The 13,763-nt window shown below is 38.6% G+C and overlaps 1 protein-coding gene across 2 annotated transcripts in view; it reads right to left on the bottom strand.

Annotated features, from left to right (window-relative positions):
- The window catches only part of KATNAL1 (katanin catalytic subunit A1 like 1), a 77,283-nt gene extending 69,979 nt beyond the window's left edge, over nucleotides 1-7,304 (bottom strand). The window contains exons 1-2 of one of the 2 annotated variants that reach the window (XM_023499602.2): nucleotides 7,017-7,304; nucleotides 5,884-5,994 (exon numbers count right to left, since the gene is read on the bottom strand). The gene's annotated coding sequence lies outside the window, so the exon portion shown is untranslated. The remainder of the gene's footprint in view (nucleotides 1-5,883; nucleotides 5,995-7,016) is intronic. The other variant, XM_003764492.4, reaches the window with a different exon arrangement.
- Nucleotides 7,305-13,763: the final 6,459 nt, after the last annotated feature.

Here is a 13,763-nt window from a genome sequence, read left to right as displayed (position 1 = left end):
AAATCTGCCCAAAGTTCAGGTCTGAGCACATCATCTCCCAACTCTCTCCATAAAATACAGTAGCTCCCTATCACCACCAGGATCAAATATAAAATCCTGTTTGGCATCCAGAGTGCTTCACAATCTTTTCTGTCTTATTACCCCATAGACCTCCCCTCCATACACCTCCCTATATACTCTGCATTCCAGTGACCCTAAGTTCCTGTTTATTTTTCACATTAGATACTCTATCTCCAAATTTCATTTTCAATGGCTGTCCCTTTCCCATGCCTGGAATATTCTCTCTGCTCATTTCTACCACCTTCCCTGGCTTCCTTCATGTCCTAGCTATATCTTCTATAAGAAGTCTATACCAATTCCCCTTAATTCTATAGTGGCTTCCCATAGATATAGATATGGATGGATAGACACACAGACAGATAGAAGGGTTGAATTTACAGATTTTGGAAATATTTTCATAAAGAAAATAATTTAAGAAATGGGATGGAAAAGATTGTCAAGGAAGACCACAAGAAGCGAGTAGAAAAGAGAAACTCAGAACACAGGCAGTAGCAAAGGAACCAAGAAGTAGTGGCTATGTCTCAGGAGATAAGGCAGCAGTTTCCAGAATTAAAGAAAATGGTCAAAATTATCAAATATTACAGAATAATCCCAAAGAAGAAAAGGCTATTGAAATGTGCAATCAGATGTTCAAGATGGCAGCATGAGCTAAAGCTGGATTTATGTATATCTACATCTAGACATAGACATAAATATTTTAGAGGAAACACTATCCTAAGGGTATCCTTTAGTATATGCCAGAGTTCATTAAAATCAATCATCTACTTCAGTCATCAGAAACAAATGATTTGGAAAAATTACTTCATTTCCTTCTACCAATAACAACAACATTCCAATGTTTAAATTAATTATTAAATATCCTCAATTTTATACTGACACACCAAATGATGTTGTTATATTTAATGATCTCTACAATTCTTTCCCTCTCTGAAGTGCTATACTCTTCCATGTCGTATTCATCTTAGATGGTGTGCTGTAGTGTTTTGTATTATAGTAGACAGAATACAGGGTTCAGATTCTGCTGCTCATATTTATTACTTTTGCCACCATGAGTAAGCCCCTAATTTCTCTAAGCTTCAGTTAGCTCATCTGCAGAACTCACTTCATAGGGTTGCAGTGAGGCTTATATGAGATATTATTCTTTCAGAGTAAAAACTTTTCTTATTTTTGAGTTTACATTTACATTAAGCTGAGGTCTGTTGAAGTGAATTTAAAACAAAATTTGAATCTACTATGGACAAGACACTTAGGTGGATTATTCTCACGTTAAGAGCCTACTGCGTCCTTAAGAAATCCTATCCTGAAAGTTAATCTTAGTCACACTTAGTAACTGAGCATTAAGTAGCAATGATGCAAAGGCATACTTGAGTGTACTTAAATATTGTTTAGCAACAGTAAAAAGGAATTGTTTATGGAAAATACTTTAAAAGAAACCAAAGAAAAAGTTTAATGTAAACAAACAATGGTTTCAAATTAGGTTTTATATTTCAGTTGGCTGCTTAAGAGGAAATTTTGATAAACAATAATGTGCAGAATTACAGAGTTGGAAATGTGTTTTTAAAAGGTCATCTAGTCCATCTTCCTATTTTAGTCAGGGTGACAAATCAACAACAACAAAAGGAAAAAAAAAAGAAAAAGAAAATTTTAAATACTATCAAAGGAAGTTATTCAGCTTTCCTTGGAAAACTATCCCATGAATTAACAACCTTTCAGTCAAGATATATCCTGAATTCTTCTTAACAGATGTTTGCAGGGCCAAAAACCAAATGTTAGTTTAAAAAAAAAAATAACTTCAGCAGGATATATTCTTTAATATGGTCTTTGAAAGCATAAGAAAACTGCTTTTGAAAAAAATCACAGATATACTTGCTGACATTCCACCATGGCTGAAAAGAACTGTTATTGTGACTGAATGTTTAATTGCCTCCTTTCTGCCCAAATAAGCCAGAATTATTCTGCAAAAGCACAACAATTTTCTTTCACAGAAACTGGAATGTGGCCCCTGGTATGTATAACATTTTGTGCATGCTAACATTCTGCAAATTTCAACAGAAGTGAATGGACAATCAAATGATATGTTTCAAAGTACTGAACTGATGATATGCCCCCAAAAAAGTATAATTTTTAGAAATTAAATCTCATTTCCAAATTTTTACTGTAATTTCCATTTTGACCTGATGATGAGACCTAAAAGAGTTTCCAATAAAGGAGAAAAAATAGCATACACATTTGCAAGTTTTACATAACTGATCCCCAAACAGGGTGCTCTAGCACCTAAAGGGTTCTCTAGAAAATGAATAGTATCTTTAAATTCTCTGATTCTATTATTCTAAAGGACCAAGAATAGCTGAGTGTCTATCAATATTATCCTATCTGTTGGGAGATCAAAAACATTAATCTATGTGCATGCCTCTCACTACATAAGAACAACATAGACAATACTTTAAGAAAGCACCAGACACCTTGATTCTTCACTCCATACTCTCTAGCCATAGCTTTCAAAGTCTCACCAATAGCCTTGTAGTCACACATGGACCCTCTCCTCATCCCCACTTTTCTGGATCCATAAACCGTAATCAAATCAATTCTACCATTGTTACTAGCAGGAATTCTTACCTTTTGTGGTATATGAAGATAATGAAATATTATTGTCCTATGAAAATGATAAACAAGCTGATTTTAGAAAGCCCTAGAAAGATTTATGTGAACTGATGCTGAGTGAAACAAGGAACCAGGAATATATTGTACAAAATAGCATCAAGAAGGTCCAATGATCAACTATGAAAGACTTGGTTCTTCTCAGTGGTTCAGTGATCCAAAGCAATCCCAATAGATTTTGGACAGAAAATGTCATCTGCATCCAGAGAAAGAACTAAGGAGACTGAATGTACATCAACACATGCTATGTTCACTTCTTTTTCTGTTTTTTTTTTTTGTTTTTTAATTCTCTCATGGTTTTTCTCTTTTGCTCTGATTTTTCTCTCCCTATATGATTCATAAAGTAATGTGTATTAAAAATAAATTTACTAGGGAAAAAGATGAATTCTTAACTTTTCTTGTCATCCTGAGACATTCTCACAATACAATTTTTTAAAATTTTAGCTGAAGCAAAAATTTAATTTCAGTTAAAGTTAGTGAAAATAAAAATGGATTTTTTTTGCCATCCAAGTTTAAGGACCCCATATTAAGAACATCTGTATTGAAGAGAGAGCTAGCAAATGTACAAAGGGAAATCGTAACTAGAAAAAATCAGCATGGCTTCATCAAAACCAAACAATAGTTATAATAATAATTAATAATAACTAATAGCTATATCATGCTTACTACTATCAGGCATTATACTAAGCACTTTACAATTAGTATGTCATTTGATCCTTACAACAACCCCAAGAGGCAGATGCTATTATTATCTCCATTTTATAGATGAGGATACTGAGGCAAACAGCAGGTAAATGACTTGTCCAGGGTCACACAGCTAGTAAGTATCGTAGGCTGGATTTGATCTACACTCTTCCTGTCTTGAGACCCAATGCTCTGTTAACTACACCATCTAGATGCCTCTAACATTTCTAACATATCAAGCCAGGCTAATCTCATTTTCTTTTCTGATAGGATTATTGAACTCACAAAGAAGAAAATACCATAGATAGAATTTACTTAGATTTTAGCAATGTTTTTGATAAAATATTTCATATGTTATTATTGTGGAGACGATGGAGAGACAAAGACTAGACTGCAATAAGATACAACAATAAGACAATAATACATCAGATGAACTAAGTAACATGAAAAGTGATCTCCAGGAGAGGACCCCAAGAGAGATCAGTACTTGGCCCTTGATTTAATCAATCAATCAGATAATGGTTCATCAAGTTTGCAGATGACAAAAAGCTAGAAGGAAGAGTGGACCACAGTGCAGATCCAAAAGGATCTTGACAGACCAGAGCAGAGGGTTGACTCTAAATGAAATACAATCAAAGTAAATGTAAACCTGAAATGGGATACAAAAAAAAAAAAAAAAAAAAAAAAAAGCAATCTGGCAAGTATTGGATGCAGGAAACAGCAGCAATTCTGCAAGTGACAAGGAGGTTTGGGTGGATTACAAACTTAGTATGAATCAGCAGTGTGATGTGGTAGCCAAAGAAGTTGATGAGATCTTTGGCCACATCAAGAAAGGCAAAGTTTCCAAAATAGAGTTCAGAGAAGGGAACAAGCATTTATTAAGCACTATGTACATTAAGTACCATGTACTAGGTATTATGTTTAACCCTTAATACATTTTATCTCATTTGATAATTTGAAACTAACCTTGAGAGGTAGGTCCTTCATTATCCCTATTTCAACAGATGAGGAAATCAAGGCAGATGGAGACTAATATAACTTGCCATGGGCCACAAAGCTAATACGCACCTAAACCAAGACTTCAACTCGGGTCTTGCTGACTCCAGGTTTAAAGATCTATCCAATGTACTACTAGTCCCTCTGAACTCTGCCCTGTACCTAATCTGGAATACTGCATTCAATTCTGGGAACCATGGTTTAAAAAAACATTTATAAACTAGGGAATATCCAGAGTGAGGAGTCATTCAGAATACTAAAAAGGCCTTCAATCCACATCAGATGAGCACTGATTGGAAGAAGAGGGGTTATTTCTTCAGAAGACAGAAAACTCAGGGTAGTTATAATACTTCAAGTACATGAAGTGCTGTCATGGAGGGGTACCTGTATTTGTTCTTTTTGGCCCCACAGGGCAGAACCAGGAGCAAGTGGAAGTTGAAAGAAGGAAACTGAAGCAGCTCCAAAGTGGAATGGGCTGACTAGGGAAGCCCTCCTCAGTTAAAGCAGAGGCTAGAAAAAAACTCGTGCAATATTTCATGATGAGGAATATTCCTATCATGTATGGGTTGGCTTGAATAGCCTCTGAGTTCTTTATCCCTCTCAAATTCTGTGATTTTGTGATTTATGCCTCCATGATCCCAATCACCATCTCAATAACTTTTTGAATCAAGTATTTCTACTACCACCACTCCACTATTGTGGCTGGGCTTCCCCATTAAAATGTAAATTCTTTGAGGGCAGGGGCTATCTTTCTGTTATATCATCAACACTTAGTACAATGCACATAATAAGAGCTTAATATTTTTTTCATTTACTCCTTATCTGTAAAATAGTGTTAACATTTTACAGAATTCCTGAAGGTCAAATTAAATCAGGTATTTAAAACACACGATAAATTTCAAAGCCCTATTTACTAACAATTTCTGTTGCTACTATTATTATTAATTATCAGTGTTGCTGTTATAATTATTATTAATTCTGAGCGCTAGGACTGTAATCCAAATTCCTGATCTCTAGTCCTGAAACTCCACCAACATAAGTTCCAGAAGTAGATAAAACATGTGATAGGCTCAGCTGTTCCCCAGTAGCTTTGTGCTATTTCTCCTGACTCTCCGATCTCATTTAATATAAAGTGATAGAAAATACCAATATACTGTTTAAAAACCAGACTAATTCACTTTTTGTATTGAGAAACCACCTAGAAAACTCAATAACTCTTAAACTTTACTAACCTAACAATGATTTATTTTTGGTAAAAATGTTAGGAGTGGAAAGGGGATGGGACAAAGAGTCAAGGAAGTCAAGGTCTAGTACCATATCTGAATCTATTAGCTGTGTGATGCTGGGCACGTCATTTTTCATGTTTTAAATTGGGGGCAGGGGGTTGGACTGGATGACTTACAAAGTTTTTCCAGCTCTAAATTTCCCTAGAATTCTACTTGTACCTTCCTTATGCAGATTATCTCCAATTTACCCTACCCGTACCTTGCTTATACATGACTGTCTGCACGTTGGTCTCAGAGCGTGAAATCTTTCTTGTGAGCTGGGAACGTTTTAAGAAACAGCTAGGTGGCACAGCAGAGAGAGTGGATGGACCTAGAATTAGGAAGACTCGTGTTCAAAAATCCAACCCCAGGAATTTACAAGCAGGGTAACCTTGGTCAAAGATAACAGCAACAAGCTCCCCAAACTGTTGGGATACGAGATATTTATAACGTGTCTGGCACATAGTAGGCACTATATAAAACCATTATTACTTTTTGTTTGTTTTTCTCTTTTAATCCCTATGTCCATCAACAGAGACTTGGAAGGAGCTCTTAAGGGCGGGCTCGTTAAATTTTTGTTGGCATACTACACAACCAATTAATAAAATAAGTATGAAAGCTTTAGGCAATCTGGAATAAACAGAAGCAACTAAACCACCTTAAATATAACCCGCCTTTCCTTATCCTCCGAAGTGGGACATCCCAAAGGCACGGCAAACAAAAAAAGGGGTCAATCGCCTCTTGGCGGGTCCAAGGGCGCGCCCACGGGGCGTGAGGGAGGGAGGAGGAGCAGCTTCATTTAGGTTAGTAAGTAGGGCGGTGGCCCGGAGAGAGGCTGCGGAACAACTGCGGGGGGTGGGGGGGGTGGGGGATGGGGAAGTGGAGGATAGGGATGGAGGGAGGGGAGAGTGGGGGGCAAGGGACAGCCCAGATTACACTCCCCCCATTCCCTCTTTAACATTATTAGATGACCATCGAAATAGCCACTAGGAAAACGGATAAAGGGAAAATGGGAACGCTTATCCCTACATAGACATCTCCCAGTCGGCTCCCGCACTTCGCCCCCGTCCCATCACGCTTGCTGGGGTTCGTAGTCCTCTGCCTCGGTCCCCCTAGCAAAAGAGTGCGAGACGACAAAAAGAACGAACTACATTTCCCACAATCCAGTGCGAGCCCCTTGAGCTTCTCTCTCTCTCTCTCTCCCGCAAAGCCGAGCCCCAAACACCGCAGCACTCTCGGACTGTAGCCCAAAGCCCGGGCCGAGACGTGGAGGAGACTAGGAAGGGGTCAACTTTCTCCTCCCTGCCCCCCACCCGTTTTCCAGTAGTCCTCAAACTCCCCTAGTCTCTTTACCTAAATGTTGCGGCCCGGAGAATAGTACGTGCTGTGGTCCGGTGATGTGGGGGGCCGCAGGTCCGTACCAACGATTACGGCGATTCCGTTAGTCCGCGAAGTGCGCGTACGGTTACCATGGCAGCAACGGGCCGGGCGTGGCGGCCGCGGCGGCGGGCGGGGCAAAGAGGAGTCGGCACGAATTGAGTCTGATGAAGGGGCGGAGCCACAAGATGCTCTGGGGAGGGTGAAAGGAGGTCCAAGGGGGAGGGTAAAGAAAAGGGGAAAAATGGGAAAAGGTGATGGAAGCGAGGGGAGAAAAGACGCAATGGGAAACTTGCCCAAGCGAGCCCCTCCTCCATAATGCGCCATCCCAAGCTGCAGGATTGGCTCCCCATGCCCCCATAAAGGGATTTCTATTTCTGCCCTATCCTAACACTGCTGTAGTGACTGGCAGCTTCTATTTTTGGCTTAGCTTGCGAGGGCTGGCAGGCTTGGGAGCACAGCCAATACCTCGGGCGGGTCAAAGTTCCGTCATTTGTAAAATGGGAGCGGTGGTATTCAGTTTCTCCTTCTTGCACATTAAATTCATCGGAACATAGACGAAAATCAATCCTTTATAAGACAGTGTGGGATATTCTTGGAGTACTGTGCAAGGCTTTTAAAAAACAACAAAGTGATATCATTACCATGGAACAACACATCCATCTGAATCTATCGTGTTTGTCACGTAGTCCTGTCAAAAGAGCATCCCCAAAGAGGAATTTTTAGAAGTGAACTTAATCTAGCATTTATCAAGTACCTATTGTGTTTGTGGGAAGTGCTGCGGATACAATAATAATGAAATATCATCCCTACTCAAGAATTTACCTCTTTTCAGAGGGAACCACAGGTATAGGGATGTGTATATATGCATACATATGTACACGTGTAAATAAATATATATATATATATATATGTGTGTGTGTGTGTGTATATATATACACTTTTGTTGTTGTTCCATTCTTTCAGTCATGTCTGACTCTTCCAGTCCCCATTTGGGGTTTTTGTGGCAAAGATACTGAAGTGGTTTGCCATTTCCTTCTCATTTTACCCATGAGGAAACTGAGGCAAACAGGTAATGACTAGCTCAGGCTAACCGAGCTGGTAAGGGTCTGAGGACGGATTTGAACTCAAGAAATGAATCAGGAAGATTCTAAACCCAGTGTTCTGTCCACCTGCCGCTTAGCTGCCCTACCCCATATACATAAGCACATACAAAATAGAAAGCAATGAGGGAAGGAGAAGATAGCCGGGGGATCAGGAAAGATAGCTTTCAAAAGGTGGCCCATGAGCTGAGTCTTGAAAGAAACCAGGCATGCTAAGAATCAGAGGCAATGAAGGAGTGCAGAGCAGATAGGAAGAATAACTGTTACAAAGTGTAAAACATATGGTGCCTTATAGGGGGACCAGGAAGAAAGGCAGATTGACCAGACCATACATTTCATGAAAAGTAGTACTATAATTAGGCTGGAAAGGTAGAGGTTGTATGGGACTTTAAATGCCACAGAGAGCATTTCATAACCACTAGAGTTCACTGAGTAGGAGTCAGAGTTGTGGTTTAGGAAGATCACTTTGGCAGCTGTTTGGATCTATTTGGAGGGTGGACTGGAATGAGGAGAGATTTGGGACATGAGATCAATTAGAATGCAAATTTAGCAATTTAGACAAGAGATATAAGGCCTTGAGCTAGGATAGCTGTGTTGGGACAGAAATGGGGACAGATGTGAAAGAGATGAAGAAACAATGGGATTGAAAATGATTGGATGTGGTAATAATAAGTAGCATTCATATAGAACTTTATAAATTTGCAAAGCACTTTACAACTATTCTCATTCTATTGTCATAAACCTTAGGAGGTAGGTGATTTTATTATTCCCATTTTACAGATGAGACACAAAGTTTAGTGACTTGCCCAGCATCATACAACTAATCAGATTTCAAATTCAGGTCTTCCTAACCCCAAGCCCAGTATTATATGCACTATGGAGGAATACCTCCCCCTATATGGAGGAATTGAGGACTCTAGGATGACCTCAGGGTTGTAAAGCTGAGTGACTAGAATAGGAAAGTTCAGAAGTGGAACAGAATAAAGGGAAGGGGAGATAAATTCCATCCAGGACATATTGAGTCTTAGATATCTACAGAAAATCCAGTTCTAAATGTTTTAAAAGCAGTTAAAGAGGTAGGATGGGAGAAACTTTTCTACTTCACAATTACTGCTCAGCCTAGTTTCACCCCCAGGGAACAAGGTGCTCTTCCCAGGAAAAACTCCTTACTTCTAATCTCATCATCTGCTGCTAACTCCTAATTTAATTGACCTCACCTCCCTCAATCTCTTCTCCCTTGGAGAGAGCTAGAAGGTGCAGAACCAAACTTCTCCCAATATCTTTCTACAAAGAGGGAAGGAACTGGACTTGGCTCACTCCACTTTTCATCTGTTGCTCTGCTTGGTTTCAACTCCACAGAACAATAACAGAACTGGAGTCTTGGTCACATATACCCCTTTCTTGTCCCTTTTTATGTGTTTTCTCCCCTGATTAGATTGTAAGCTTCTTGAGGGCAGATACCATCTTTTATTAATTGTACCCCCAGAACTTCAAATAGTGGCTGGAACACAGTAGGCACTTACTGATTATTGGACTGGACTGGAGAAACTAGCCTATATACACAGAGATATATATGTGTTGTTTACATTTATTCATTCACATATTTATGTGTATATAGAACTAATCTATGGGAAAATGGTAATTAAACCATGGGAGTGTACTAGAGAAATGTATAAAGAAAAGAGAGCCTAGAACAGAGCCTTGCAGTTTACTCATAGTTAGGGGATGTAAAACAGATGGTGAAACATCAAAGGAAACTGAGAAGATAAATCATATATGAGAGAATCCAGGAGGAGAAGATGAGGGAGATCAGCAGTCAGATGCCAGGTTGATGCCAAGAAAAAGGCCAATGCATTTGACAAGAAATCATTGGTAACTCTGAAGGGAGAAGTTTCAGATGAGCATTGGTATCTGAAATCAGATTGCTAAGGGCCAAGAAGTGAGGGAGAGGACAGGGAATGGAAGTCATAACTATCACTGGCTTTTCTAGGATTTTGATTGAAAACATTTTGGAGAAGAAATATAGACAACAGCTTGAAGGAATCAAGGTGGGGCCTGGTGAACAGTTGTTGGGTTTTTTAAAAGATGGGCTAAACCTAGATTTGTTTGGAAGCTGCTGTCTGGAAGTAGATTGGAGAAAAGAGAAACAATTATGAGGACAAAGTACTGAAAAAGAGAGGAGTGGTGGGATAGAAGGCACATAGAAACAAGCTGGCCTTGTCAAGAAGAGATATCTCATAGACTGTAATGAATGAAAGGAGAATAGGGGGTGATGTTAAGGGATTGTGAAATAGAGCAACAACCAGTATTTGATTTCATGTCGTTAAATCCACCCCTCCATGAGATCATCTGAGGCCTTGAGATTTCAGTGGATACAAGGAAGGAAATCTCAACCTCTAGGCTACTTTCTGGAAATTTTTTTTTAAATAGATGAAAAGACAGATTTATTGTTTCTTTGGCTAGGGAGCTCTTTGCATATCAGCTACTCAGCACTTTCTTAGTATTGGAGAGTTGCCTGGGACACTGAGATGAGAAGTTAGCCAGAGAATAAGTCTGTTTCAAAGGTGGGACTCTAAACTGGAATCTGCCTAGTTCTCTATCCTCAAAAATGCAGTTTCTTATTCTGTAAGAATTTATATAGCCAAAAATATACATATGAAAATATGTATAAACTACTTATGATACCCTACAGTTCTAAGATAGTTAAAATTTTTGTTTTTCAATAGCTTGAAAAATAAGAGGTGGGAGAATTTTTACCTCCATTTTAAAGATGAAGAAATTGAGGTTTAGAAAAGTGATATTCAAAAAAAAGAAATATAGCGTCTAAATACAGATTGAAGCATGCTATTTTCACTTTTTTCTTGTAGTTTTTCCCTTTTGTTCTGATTCTTCTTTTACAACACGATTAATATGGAAATGTGTTTAACATGATTGCACAGGTATAACCTATATCAGGTTGGGAAAGGAGGAAGTAGGGAGGAAAGGAGAAAATTTTAGAACTCAAAAATCTTATTAAAAAATAAATGTAGAAAATTATCTCCACATATAAGTAGAAAAATCAAATACTATTTACAGAATTAAAGAAAAAAGAAAAGTGACTTCTTCTTAGTCACACAAATGTTAAGAGCCAGAGCCAGGATTCATACTCAAACTCCAAGGCTTATGCTTACTGCACTATGCTAGTTACCTACTAGCATTTTTTACTTTATGGTTCCTCTGTAAATATTAAACTGATGAGTATGATCTTACTAGACTTTTTTTGTGTTGAGTAAAATCATAAAAACCATGTCCATGTGCCCATAAATAATTAATTGCTCTATTTTCTCTAAATGAGCAGGTGGCTGATAATAGTTCCTGGCTAGAGTTTTTGCTGCCTCCAAGGGAGAAAAGATACTGGTCCAAAGACTAACAATTTCCGTTTATATTGAACAAAAAGGAATCTTAACATACAAAGAATACAATCCAAAGGGAGAAAAAGATATTCCACTAAGCAGTCACAAAAAAACACCCTCTTTAAAGAGGCAAGAGGTGGTCAGGGGTTAATGTGTAGTCTACATACACTAAATGCATGTAACATTGTCCTCTGGCTCTATTGTTTGATCTTCATTTTCAGAAACCAATGTCCATAAGGGTGATGTCTTCTTGTCTGACCCTAGTGATTTACCATCAAAAGAACTTGTTCTGTGTTACTTCTGTAGTAGTGATGGGTTGATCTGGTCCATTCCCACTTGTCTATGTGATACCCCTTGTGAGCTTTAGGGTATACCTCCAATACAGCTGGCCAACTTTTAGTGGAGTCTGAGGCATGAAAACTACTTTAGAGGTCAAGTCTCACAGCATCCTCACTGCTGTGTGAGTAAGAATATATGAAAACAGAAAGCCATAGTACAGTCAATCAGCTGTGAGGTTAGTCACAGGGAAGGGAAACTGGATGAACTGCTGTAGTGATATAGCAAAGCAGGTAAACAGCTGGAAAAGAACCCCATTTGAGAAGCACATGCTGGTTTGGGGTTTTCAGAATTTCCTGTTTCCCAGATCAAGTGTTTGTGATAAACATCAGAAAGGGCTAAAGGTGGAATTGAAAGTCACAGCAAACTACGGGCTACCAGCACATTGATCACAAGGACATAGCACTGATATGCTCTGAACAGACCTCAGAACCTAAACCAGTTCACCTGATCATCAATTCAATTGTCTTTCTCTCAGATTTTATGTCCTTTACTTATTTGACATTGTTGAGTCATTCTTGAAACTCTCCTGACTTGACTAGCATGAAATCACTCTCCTAATTTTCCTCCTACTCTTTTGACCATGCTCTACCTCCTTCACCAACTCTTCATCATCTTGTTCTCCCAGTGGCATTCCTCTCCTTCCAGTGGTCTCTACAGCCCAGTGCTCACCTTTGTACTCCCTTTCTTTTTATACTCTTTTCAAAATTTCCATTGGAAGATGCACAAATCTACAACTCAAAAAAGTTAAATGGTCATGCCACTGGTAAATATCAGAAATGAAATTTGAACTCAACACATCTTACCTGAATCAAACACATCCACAATTCAAGCTGTCTCTAAATGTCCAGAATATACTCTCAGTTCTTTCTACATTAGAAAAACCCCTCTGTTCCATGAAGATGACATTTAAGCACCATCTTCTACACCAAAACTTAACTGCCTTTTAAGGAAGGACTTTGTGGGCTTCTTCTTAGAAGCTTTCTCTCCCTCCGAGGACCCCTCTCTGAAGGGAATGAGAAATATAGTGTCTCCTCCCTCAAGGCTGGAAGCCAGAAGAACAAGGATTTTTCCTTCTTCTCCCCAGCTTTCACCAACTCACTTCTCCTATAGCCACAGAGTAGTTATCAATCTCCACCAACAGAGTCCTGAGCAAATGGGCTTAAGCTTGAGATTTCATTCATATTTTAATTGGGCATACACACACATATATATATATATATATATATATATACATATATATACACATATATACTTATAGATCTATAGAGTCTCCCCCAATAAAATGTAATCTTGTAAACTGGGATTTTCCCATTTTTTTCTTCTTTGTCCAGGACCTATCATAGTGCTGTTAAGTAATAGGTACTTAAAATACTCTCAGTAACTGATTAATTGATCCAATCTATTTTTTTCAATTCCCACTGTCATCCCACTAGCCTTAGGGTACAGAACAGATATTAGCCTGCCCTGGTAAAGAAAATTTCCTCTCCAAGTATTTCCAATACTGATGAAATTGTGATTTCATCACAGTAAAAATCCAGTAAGAAACAAAAATCCACCAACAAAACACCCTAATTCAGGCATCCTGGATGGCACACCTATCTCCCTAACCTTTAGTCTTTCTACAGTAAATAAATCAATAATACATATTATTTTGGTTTCACCATCACCTCAAAGTAAAATCTAAAATAGTCTGGTATAAAAACTCTTTTCCAACTGTGTCTAGCATTTCTAACCTGCTTTACTGGCTCACAAGGACTAGCCAAACATGTCACCAAATGTACGGTGAAGTAGAAAAAACCCCAGAGTCCGGTAGCCAGAAGTCCTGCGGGGCATTCCTAATGGCCACTTAGCAGCTGTGTGATCCCAAGTAGATTATTCAGGTACCTGAT

Source organism: Sarcophilus harrisii, chromosome 3 (genome assembly GCF_902635505.1).
Source record: "Sarcophilus harrisii chromosome 3, mSarHar1.11, whole genome shotgun sequence".
NCBI lineage: Eukaryota > Metazoa > Chordata > Mammalia > Dasyuromorphia > Dasyuridae > Sarcophilus > Sarcophilus harrisii.
This window is presented reverse-complemented; position numbering and strand designations above follow the sequence as displayed.